Source organism: Pteropus alecto, unplaced genomic scaffold (assembly GCF_000325575.1).
Source record: "Pteropus alecto unplaced genomic scaffold, ASM32557v1 scaffold23, whole genome shotgun sequence".
Lineage (NCBI taxonomy): Eukaryota > Metazoa > Chordata > Mammalia > Chiroptera > Pteropodidae > Pteropus > Pteropus alecto.
Genome location: NW_006435837.1, coordinates 6,193,943 through 6,205,719, shown reverse-complemented (window position 1 = coordinate 6,205,719; position 11,777 = coordinate 6,193,943).

Below are 11,777 nucleotides of genomic sequence, written 5' to 3'. Positions count from 1 at the left end.
ACCAGGGCAGAAGCAGATTAAGGCATACTCTCTGCTCTGCCCCTCCTCCTGCCTGCAATGTGGGCACACTGCTGGAGGAGAAGCAGCAATGACACACTGAGGATGACTGAGGATAGAGATGGAGCCTGGAGCCTTTGTGTCATTATGGATCCACCAGCCCTAGATTGTCCAACTCTGGTTTCTTCGTTATGTGCCAAATATTAGATAACTATTTGTTTAAGCCACATTGATTGTGTACCCAACCAATGATTACAGCTCGTTTGTTTGGTTGATGAGTTTCACCAAATGTGTTGATATTTTAGTGACTTACCAACCCAACATTTATGGCAGTGGCAGTGTCCATCATTACTGTTTAATGGATCATATAACCTAAAAGAATAAAGTCCCTAAACTATAAGACACGTTATAGTGGTTGTGACCTGTGGTTTTCCTAGTCCAATGTTGTCACAGACTGTCTTCACTAACACTTATCTCAAGAGCCAGAGAACAATGCATCAATTATCTGTTACTGGCTCACAAACCACTCCAAAACTTAGTGACTTAAAACAACCATTTTGTTTGCTCATGAGTCAGTGTGTCAGCATTTGGGGCTGTGCTCAGCTAAATGGTTCTTCTGCTGGTCTAATCTGCTGTCACTCGTGTGGAAGCAGTCATCTGGGGGCTCAAATGGTGATACACGGTCTAGATAGTGGTTATCAAATATTTTAGTCTTGGTATCCCTTTACACACTTAAAAATTGTTGAGCACCACAAAGAGTTTTAACTTAACTGGGTTATAGCTATTGTTGTTTACCATATTAGAAAATAGAAAATTTTTAAAAACCGTTATACATAAGTACACATTTTCTATTAACCAAAAAAACGATGTCATCACACATCATGTATTCTCTGGAAAAGTCTCATACGTAACTGGAAGAGAATGAGAGTAAAGAAGACACATGCCATAGAATTACTATGAAAATAGTTTTGGCCTTATGGAACAACTGAAAGGACCTCAGGGACCATCAAGAGTCACAAGACCACATTTTGAGAACAGCTGGCCTAAGATGGTCTCACTCTCATGTCCGACAATTGGTACTAGTTGACATCTGGGCCTCTCTCTCATTATGGGGCCTCTCATCCTCAGAGCAGCAAATAGAGTGAAAGAGGAAGCTGTAAAGGGCCTTGACGCCTTGATCAGAAATCTCACAAAGATACTTCCACTACATTCTATTGGTCAAAAGAAGTCACAGGGCTATCCCAGAGTCAAGAGAAGAGGAAAGAGGCTCCACCTCTTGATGGGAGAAGTGCAAAGATATGGCTTCTTTTCGAACAACCTTCCTTGAACAGCTACCCCGTTCCAGAACCAGGTGGTGGTGGTAGGTCAAATATATTTGATGCTGCTGACCCCACTAGTCACATGATGAGACATCTAGTAGTGCATCTCAGTCCCTTATCAGCCTGAGAAATACACAAACAAGTCAGGTCACCAGTTAGCGGTACTGGTGGGAACACAAGCCAATTCAGGTTAAGACTATGTGAAATATATGTGGGAAATAGAGGCTGGACAATAATCCTTCTATAGACCATGTGGAGAATAGTCTGAATGTTCTTTTTATAGTGCTCTTGTAATTTATGGTACGGGGCAAATCTCAACCATTTATTTATTTTCTTGTTTGGCAATGTTTTTTTTACATTGCAATAAACGTTTCTGTAGAAGCAAGCTCACAAAACCTTCACGTTTAATGAAAAATTAAGTACTGACTTTCCTTTCCTCAAATAAGGTACTGATGAATATGTAATTTGCACACAAAATGTTAACATTTACAATCTACAATGAGGCTCCTTATGATATCATTTTTCACCTGAAAACCACAAGTCCAAACCTACTAAAAAAGCATCAGCATCTGCTTCAAAATGTGCCAGTTTAAAAGTCTATAACTGAAGATAATAATTTAACACAAGCGACCAACAAAGGTACGAAGAACTAGCACTCTATGCAGCAAAGTTATTCATTTTGACCACATGACTACTATTTATTTGCTCATTTTCAGTTCTAAATGTTCTGGTGCACATAACATTCCAGCTAATAGGTCAGGTCAATTAGCAGAAAACTTCACAGTTAAATAATGCCAGATTTCTATCAATGATTTCAGATGTTTCATATGGTAAATCAGTTAATATCAATGAAGATTTCATTTTTCCATCCATTTCATGAAATCAAAGTAAAGCTTAGATGTTCATTCTGCTGAAAGTTAAACATCTGATGTGAATGCCATTACAAAATCAGTTATAAAAGTCCAACATGAAAGGTAACGGTATTTGTTTTTGTGAAACATATATAATTTTTTATTTCATGGAAGACAGTGATGTGGTACAAACAATGGTATTATTTCATTAAGAAACCTATAGAGAAAATAGGTTCTTGAAACTGATTTGCGGCATGCATTATTCATGATTGTGCTCAAATAAGCAGAAGTAGTCCGTCTATCTAAATAGAAACGGTAGCTGTCAAAATTTCAAATTTCTCCATATACATACAGTCACTACAAAATTTTTGTCACAAAGACAATGTCAACACAAAAATATTAAGAATAATCAGAACGGCAATACATTCTTTCTTTGCTACCCTCATCCATCAAATTTCAGAAATGATTGAGTTTTTGAGTCTTCCAATGGTATAGGATTTCTGTGACTGGGCAAAGAGTTCTCTAAATTTTGGTTGTATTTTTCCAAAATCTATTGAAAATCTTTAATCAAAGGATTCTACAAATAAGGAACCGAAATATTTAAGCTTTTAACAAGTCATAGCGATTGAAATAAAGCCTGCAGACAGAGTCATTAATACATATCTATACAAATGCAAGAGAGAAATCAAACAAAATAAATGAGGAAACCTCAGACCATGTACATGATTTAACTATGAGATTTTATCATTGTGCTTTGGAATATATTGCTGGAGGAAGACCCTTTCGGTGGCACTCTTATTATTATCTGTATAAATCCATACATTCTTCATGAAATGCATTCAAATTGATAAAGCTTCCAATTTTACAGCATATAAATTTGGTGACATTCAAAAGAATTAGAAAAATAGACAATTTTTTAGATGAGTTTTATCATAAAATATTTGTTGAAAGTACCTAGAAGCAAAATGATACTACCTGTAGAAATTACTTGGGCTTAAATAGTTACACGTTTCAATAATCACAAAAATAGAGATGAGAGTATACTCTATTTAGCAGAATTTGCTCAGAATCTTTATAAAGAGAGTAAATTCTCAATTAAAAATATTATGGTCCAGAGATAAAGAGTTAATTGATGTGTCAACAAACTCAAATTATCAACCACATAAATGCAACCTTAAAGAAAATTACAGCCCATTATATGAAAAAATAATTAAAACCAATAAACTATATTAAAATGCACCCTTTGTATAAACATTGGTGACACAGCCTTACGGAAGATGCAGCTAAGAAACTAATAAAAATGTGTAAATTACAAATATTAAATTATATCGTATACCTGAAACTGTTATGTCTATTACACCTCAATGAAAAAAAATGGTGTAAATACATACAAGAATAACTATTCTGTCTGTTATTTAATGTCAAAATTATCATTATGAAAATGTTTTCATTTTGTTTTAAACGTAAACATTGGTTAGACATTTATACAGTTTATGAAGTGATTCTGATTACCCTACACCCATCTGGCTCTACATCCTGGCATTTCAATAATATTGACTATATTCCCTATGCTGTACTCTACGTCCCAGTGGCTATTATGTAAACTATTAATTTGTACTTCTTCAACCCTTTACCTTTTTCACCCAGCCTCCCAAGTCCCTTCCCCTCTGGCAATCACCAGATTGTCCTCTGTATCTATAAGTCTGTTTTCATTTAGTTTGTTCCTTAGATCCTACATATAAGTGAAATCATATGGTATTTTTCTATCTCTGATTTATTTCACTCAGCATAATACCCTCTAAGTCCATCCATGTCTTTACAAATGTTAGGATTAAACTTTTTTTAATGGCTGAGTAATATTCCATTGTGTATATGTACCATTACTTCTTTATCCAGTTGTATACTGATAGGCACTTAGGTAGCTTCCATATCGTGGCTATTGTGAATAGCACTGCCTTGAACATTGGGGTGCATAGATCTTTACAAATTTGTGTTTTCATTTTCTTCAGGTAAATACCCAAAAGTGGAATTGCTGGGTCAAAAGGTAGTTCTAATTTTAATTTTTTTGAGAAAACTCCAAACTGTTTTCCACAGTGGCTGTACCATTTTGTAATCCCAGCAACAGTGTACAAGGGTTCCTTTTTCTCCACATCCTCGCCAACACCTGTTTTTTTAATTTATTGATGATAGCCATTCTGACAGGTGTGCAGTGATATCTCATTGTGATTTTAATTTGCCATTTCTCTGATAATTAGTGATCTTGAGCATTTTTTCATGTGTCTATTGGCCACCTGTATGTCCTCTTTGGAGAAATACCTACTGAGGTTTTCTGCCCATTTTTTAATTGGATTTTTGTTGCTTGTTGTTGTTGTTGTTGTTGTTGAGTTGTATGAATTCTTTATAAATTTTGGATATTAACACCTAATCAGATGCATCATAGGCAAATATCTTCTCTCAATCAGTAGGTTTTCTTTTCATTTTGTCCTTGGTTTCCTTCACTGTGCAAGAAATTTTATTTCTAATAAAACTATTTTTAGATCCATCAGTATAACAAAACAAAATCATTGGTCAATAAATAAATATTTCATTTATTTTAGACCTTTCCGCCTTCCTGGTTTGGACTGTAAGTTACTTGGTTACCCCAGTTATAATCGTATGATTTATGTTTCCACAGAGCTTTCTAATATAATTGTATTAAAATAAGAGAAGCTTTGATGCTATCGATCATAAGAGGGGCAGAAGAGATGCTCTATTTTCACTCAACACGAAAGACGCTTTTCCTCTCGTTTCTTGCCTGATAGCTTTGGAGAGCAGGTTTTGATGTTATATCATTCTGTTCATTATATTTCTCATTCCTTCCCACCATGCCACATTTTAATGATAATCAAGGAAGGATTTCTCACTCTGGAGTACCCAAGGGCTCTTCTTGCAATGGTTGCTAAGGATATTTGCCCTAGACCAGCACAGTGCTCCTCTCCTGAGTGCACACACCCTACATGACCCACTCAACACTGTTGGGTCAAGTACTGGGCCAGAAAATCCAACTAGAGAAAGCTAATAGCTATCCCCTTACACATCTCTACTTTCTTTCTCTTCCCTCTCCCTGCCTTCACCACTTTTAATAAGTTACCACAGCAAGTACGGAAGTAATAAAACCTCTTTATCATTGAATTATTGATAAGGAAGTGTCCTTCCTTCTTCATTAATTAACGTTTTTTAACTGGAATTTTTTAGAGTCAGATTGGTTATTATTTTTGTTTGTTCTTATTAAGGCCCCACTTCAATTATTTCCAGGCATGAGGGCAGCTGCTGCATAATAGTTTGGAAATAGACTAGCCCAAATCACTACAATAAGAGATCGAGCAAGATTTCATTCATACTTTTGTTATTTCTATTTTTACAATTGTAATGATCAGTTATGTTTCCGATGCTTCTGTTCTAGAGTGTTTCCATTCTCTATCCTGTACTTTAGTCAAGGGTAATGTTAGTCACCCTGAAATCTCTATGATTTAAACAATCACAGCTGATCAAATAAAGTCCAGTCAGCTAGAGGTTGGGGATTTGGGTTGGGACTCTGCTCCACAGAGTATCCCAGGGATTCAGGCTGACAAAGACTTTGCTACTTTAGAGTATCACATTGGAAGTCGCAATGAGTCAAGCCTGAAAGTGACCCACGTAGCTTTCACCTATGTTCAACTAGCCAGCCCTCAGTCACATCTAACTGTACCTAACTGCACGGGAAGCTGGGAAATGAAGTCCAGCTGTGTGTCTATGCAGAAACAAGTGTGGCAAAGAGCCCACTAGTTTCTGACACAAATAATTATCCATAGTCGCTGTAGTCATTAGAACTTCAAAACTAAGGCTGAATGAAAGCTTTTTGAGGACTATGTCTTAAAAGTAAGCTCACTGCTAAATGCACACTATGAACGCTTGTTAAATGCTGCAAATTGCCTTCAATTACCACGGGAAATGGTAATTCATTTTACAAAGTAGTAACATAACTTGTTTCGGGACTGAAGAAGTTTGTCTCTAAAGAGAATGTGTTATTTAAATCAATTCCCTTTATCTTACCATGTTTGAGTATTTATTTGCCATACACCTTGAAAACAATTAGCAAACTTACAGTCCTACACTTCAAATGCCTCAGCCTTGCTGGACTTCTGGAACAAATTTTACAGACAATTACATAGTGTCGAAGTCTGGTGCTCTTTAGAATTGCTTGTCTACAACTTCACAGCAAAATGGAGTTCTCCAACATAAGTTTGAAACTGCTTGCTACTGTCATGATAATTTCACAAAATCTATTTATACTTTGCAAATGCTTTGCAATCATCGTCTTCGTAGCTATTTCTTCACCATCTTTGACAGAATTCCATTCTCATTTTACAAATGAAACAGCAAATGCAGCCCAATGGTTCTTATTGTTACGCAGTCCACAACTGGGCTCCCTCTTCTGTATCTATATCTACAATTTTATTTATATATCTGCATCTGTAATGTCATCATCTTTCTTGTGTATTTGTGAACATGTATTAATCTGCATCTAAAATGATTTTAAAAATCTGATAGCATCTGTTTTCATGAATCTCTGTCCTAATAAACGATAATCACATTGTTAGAGTTTATTTTCAAAGTTATCTTCATAAAAGCATTTTTGAAAAAAGCATTTAAATGATGGCAAAGGAAAATCATACAATCCAAACCCTTCTTCAAAATTATTTTTTTAGTCAAAGTCATTTTACCTGCGTGGGAGCTCATTTGTTCCTTCATTTTTGTCATTTCTATGTTCATTTCTTCAGTCAATCATTCACAAATGATTGATTTCATTCTTTTAGTTAAATAAAAAATAGCTACATATGCTGGGGTTCTTTGCAGAGGGCACATTTTGAGAAACGTGATCAGGGTTTTTCAAGCTCAATGGACACAAAACTACAAGCAGGAAGCACTTATGTCTCTGAGTAAGTTGTATTTATAAATTACATTTGTACATGCTGCAGATGTCCAGTTCACTCATTCATTTGATTTTTTCCAGGTTTATTGAAGTATAATTGACAAATAAAATTGTAATATATTCATTTATGAATCCATTCTTTACCTATGTATTGAGCAGGTACCACATGCTGGATGCTGTCTTAGGTGCTGAGGATCCCATGATGGACACAAGACACACAAAGTCTCTTCTCTTGTGGTGGGGAAGAAACTCAATAAGCAGATATATGGATGGATAGACGACAGATAAACAGATAAAAAGATAGACACAGATGTATATATAAAATAAATTTGTTACATTTTTATATATTACATATATATTAATTGTAACATGTACACATAACAACGATATATATGACTGGCAAAGCCAATCTTGTGACTTCTCTGCCTCCACAACAGCCTTATGTGAACACTCACGTTCTACCTCTGCCCTTGTAATATTTGGCACTTTAGGAAAATTCCCACTGTTGGTGAACAAAAGGGCTGCAGAATAATAAAAGGTAACAGAAGTAAAGTTTATTAATAATTGAAATAAAAGATGTGCCCCATTTCACCATTTTTTAAATTATATTATTTTAGAATTGCATTCTTCCTCCTTTCCTACCCAAAACAAAACTCCAGGTCCCCGAGTTGTTGCTTTTGAGTTATTTCTTTTCTTCCCATCACGTGAACACAAATTTATAGAATTCTAAAGTCCCTGAGAGATCATCATCTCTTGCCATATTATTTTACAAATGAGAAGAGTAGGGTTCAGGAAATTGAAGCAATTTGCCCAAGACTACGGAAGTTGTTGAGGGAAGGGCTGGGACTGGATTCCAGTTCTAGTTTTATATCCCTAGGAGAGCAAAATAGTGAATGATAATCTGTTTTGTAATACTAATGAGAAAACACTGGCAGATTTAGCTTGGTAAAGGGCCCCTTTGGGATTGTAAACTAGGAAACTGAAGTCTATCAGTAAGTCTTTTCTTTCTCTCCATGCTTCTTTTAAGGAAAAGGTTAGATTTTCTTCACAAAGTTTTTCTGATGTGATTAAGAAATTGAATCTGAGCTGAAAATTGGGAAAACTAGACCCCTGAGAAAAAGAAATTAAAATCAGCATAGTCCTTCTAAACACAGGCCAGCTGATAGTTTTATAAACACTGCCCTCTTAATGATTAAAACTTCCAACAATTTACAAGTTAGGTAAGAGGAAGTAAACAAAATTTTAAAAAGGAAATAAAAATCATTTATAAGTTAGGTAAGAAGTAAAATTTCTAAGCCACCCATGGGAAACTTTATTAAACATCAAAAAGTACAAATTAAAATAGGATATCTTTTTTTTTATTATTACAATCCTTCCAGAAGTGTTTCTAAAGATAATCTTTGGCCCTTCTGAGGGTTGATAAGATGGACCACGCATACATTACTGGCTAGTGCATGTGTATATTTATACAACCATTCTGGATGTCACTTTTTCTGAAAAATATATCAAGAGCCCTGAAATATCTACACCTTTTTACTCAGAAATGCACTTCTAGGAATTAACCCTAAAGAGATAATCAGAGATCTGACTAAAGATGCAAGGAGACTCATTATTCTGCTGTTTGTAATGGTAATATATGTATACAATAGATGAAACAGCCAACAGAAATCCATGAGTAAAGAAAATATGACATATCCACCGCATGGATTTTTCAATAATTATTAATGCTATGGGAGAAAATACTCATAAAGTTATATGAAATATTCTCAAACGAGGATGATTCTGCGCACCAAGGGACATTCAGCAACGTCTGGAAACATTTGCGGTTGTTACAACTGCAGGGAGAGGTGTTATGGGCATCTAAGTGGGTAGATGCCAGGGATGCTGCTAAGCATCCTTTAGTACACAGCAAAGCGTTATCCTGCCCAAATGTCAATAGTGCCACAGTGAAGAAACTCTGAGTCAGATGAATAAAACAGTGAAAAATTCTATGAATGTTTTCAGAGGAAAAAAACAGGATATCATTTGATGATAAAATTATAAGTGACAATTATTTTCTTCTTTATATGTTACTTTCATAAATATTCTACCCTGAACATGTATTATTCATATAGTCAATTAAAGGTTTTAAAATAATCCTTCAAAAGCTCTCTATAGCCTCTTGCATCAAATCAAACTCCTCACCTCCACCTTCAGCATCACACATAATTGGGCCCTTGCCTGACCTAGGAAAACCTTGTTCTTCCCTAATTTTCATCAAGAACTCTCCATTTTAATTAGAAAAATTTCTCCTGCAACCTTGAACACACTCTGCTCATTTGCTCGGGTCCTTGATTATCTGTGACACAGGATAATTGCCCACCTCACATGATTGTTGGGAGGATCAAATGAGATAAAATATGTAGAAGCATTTTATAATTAATTGTCGAGTCCACAAATGTTAGCTTTTACTCTCTGTTGCCACACCCACCTTCTCTCCAGCTGAATTAAACATATCCACAGTTCAACTTCTAACCCACAAATCTTTTTTTCTATGAAGTCTGTCCTGACTTCTCCCAGGCTGTTTTGGGATACAGTGAACCCTACAACTTTGCCACCCTAATAAGAGAGAGGTTGAAGTTAAAGCAGTTTCCCAAAGTGTGTTCCTTGGAACCCTAATTCTATGAGATAATATAACAGTCAAAGTCAGTAAACAAACGGTACATTCAAATTGGGCAATTTGAGGAAAGTTTAACAACAGGCTATTCACAAAGACCAGGGCAGAGCGTAGGGAAACCACAAAACATAGTCAAGGAAGCCAGGTCTAGTAACAGCAGGGAGCTGTGACGATCCCTAGGCCCAAGGGGAAAGAGAGTGGAGTGGTTTACTAAACCCAGAATCAAGGAGAGAGGCACAGGGAGAAGGCTCCCGATAAGAGCTGGGATTTCTGTTCACAGATACAGTTAACTATAAGCAACTCAGCAGAGTGAGACACAGGGAATAATATCCTAACCCCACTGTCCTTCCTCTCATCTCCTGCAAGTAGGCCTCGCTGGCCCAACCAACCCAAACTTAGGGTGGATCAGCACAGTTCTCCAGAGAAACAGAACAAATATTTAGAGAAAGAGAGAAAGAGAAAGAGAGAGAAGGGAGATTAATTTTAAGGAAATGGCTTATGTAATTGAGGTGTGGTCGATATTGGTAACCTGAAGTATAATTTCTTCTTTGGGAAATGTTTTTGCTCTTAAGGTCTTTAACTGATTTGATGAGGCCCACGCACATTGTAGGGGGTAATCTGCTTTACTTAAAGTGTACTGATTTTATAGATGCTAGCCACATCTACAAAATACCTTCAGAGCAATGCCCAGATTCATGTTTGATTAAATAAGTGGGTACTATAGCCAAGCCAAGTTGACACATAAAACTAACCAAGACAGAGGTCGAGGGGGACCTGTTGAAGTGGTTCTTTCAGATTGGCCTCCCTTGTGAGCATATAGCAGAATGGAGAAGAGTTTAGGATGGACCTGGAGGAGCAAATGGCAGACAGAAGCTATCTGGCACAGTTTTAATAGCTATCTTGTGAGCAAAAGTGTTCTTTGGTAAAATCAATTTGATGAACACTGAGTTAAACAAAGTCAAACTTTTTTTATTTTTTTGGTGAAATGAAGAGGAAAGGTGGGACGTTCAAAGGTTAATGGGTTAATAGGGGGTGTAAATGTGCACTATAGGTAAAAAGTGCATATGGGCTTCTACAGCTGGAGCAGGATGTCCAAGTGGACTGGGGTGGGCAAGGGAGCCATTAAACGGAGGAGCTTAAAGGCTGAGGACTTTAGAGTATATAATTAGGAGGTTTAATTTTATTCAGGAGGCAATTGAGAGTTATTCTGGACTTCTTACAATGGCAACGATCTCATCTAAATAAAGCTGAAGAAAGTATTCATGCCACTATGTGTAGAATGCATTGGACTAAAGATGAGAAACTAAGGAGGCGGAAAGGAGGCAAATGATGCACTGTGGATCTAAGATGGCCGCTGATTATTATGGGATTATGGTGGGAATGAAAGGAAGTGGGAGAGCCAGGAAAGTTTACAGAGAAAAAACTTCTTAGTGGTAGGCTTGAAATAGAAAGTAAATGAGGGAGAGAACTGTACAGTTGGAAAATAATGACCATGTTGGTTCATCACAATTAAAGATCTAAGGTACTCATGCCATCCATCCAACTCCAATCAGCAACCAGTTTTTTTCATCTCAAACAAACACTGAAGGATGCTTTATGTGAGAGTTCAAAATGACACAGTACCTATCTATTCCATGGTGCTACTGGAGAGCCACTTCTCACAATATAATAATTGGTGATGAAATTGTAGAAGTTTCTTTAGGAAAAGACTCAGAAAAAAATAAACTCATAATGAGAAATAATCAGTGCAATTAAAAAAAACTGTGGAAGAATTGTGTTGTTATATGCAATAAGAAAGTGACTTTCATTACTGCGATTGATGAGGCGGCCCATACTTCAAGCAAAGAATTAGTAACCATAGAAGAAATGCAATGTGTATTTTTTTCCACAAAAAAAAACAGTATCCCACCCTGGAAATTGAGCCTGTCATGGAAATACATAAAGTTGTGTCCTGTTCTCCATCACAGCCTCCAATGAGGACACAGATAAAGCCTCACTCTTGT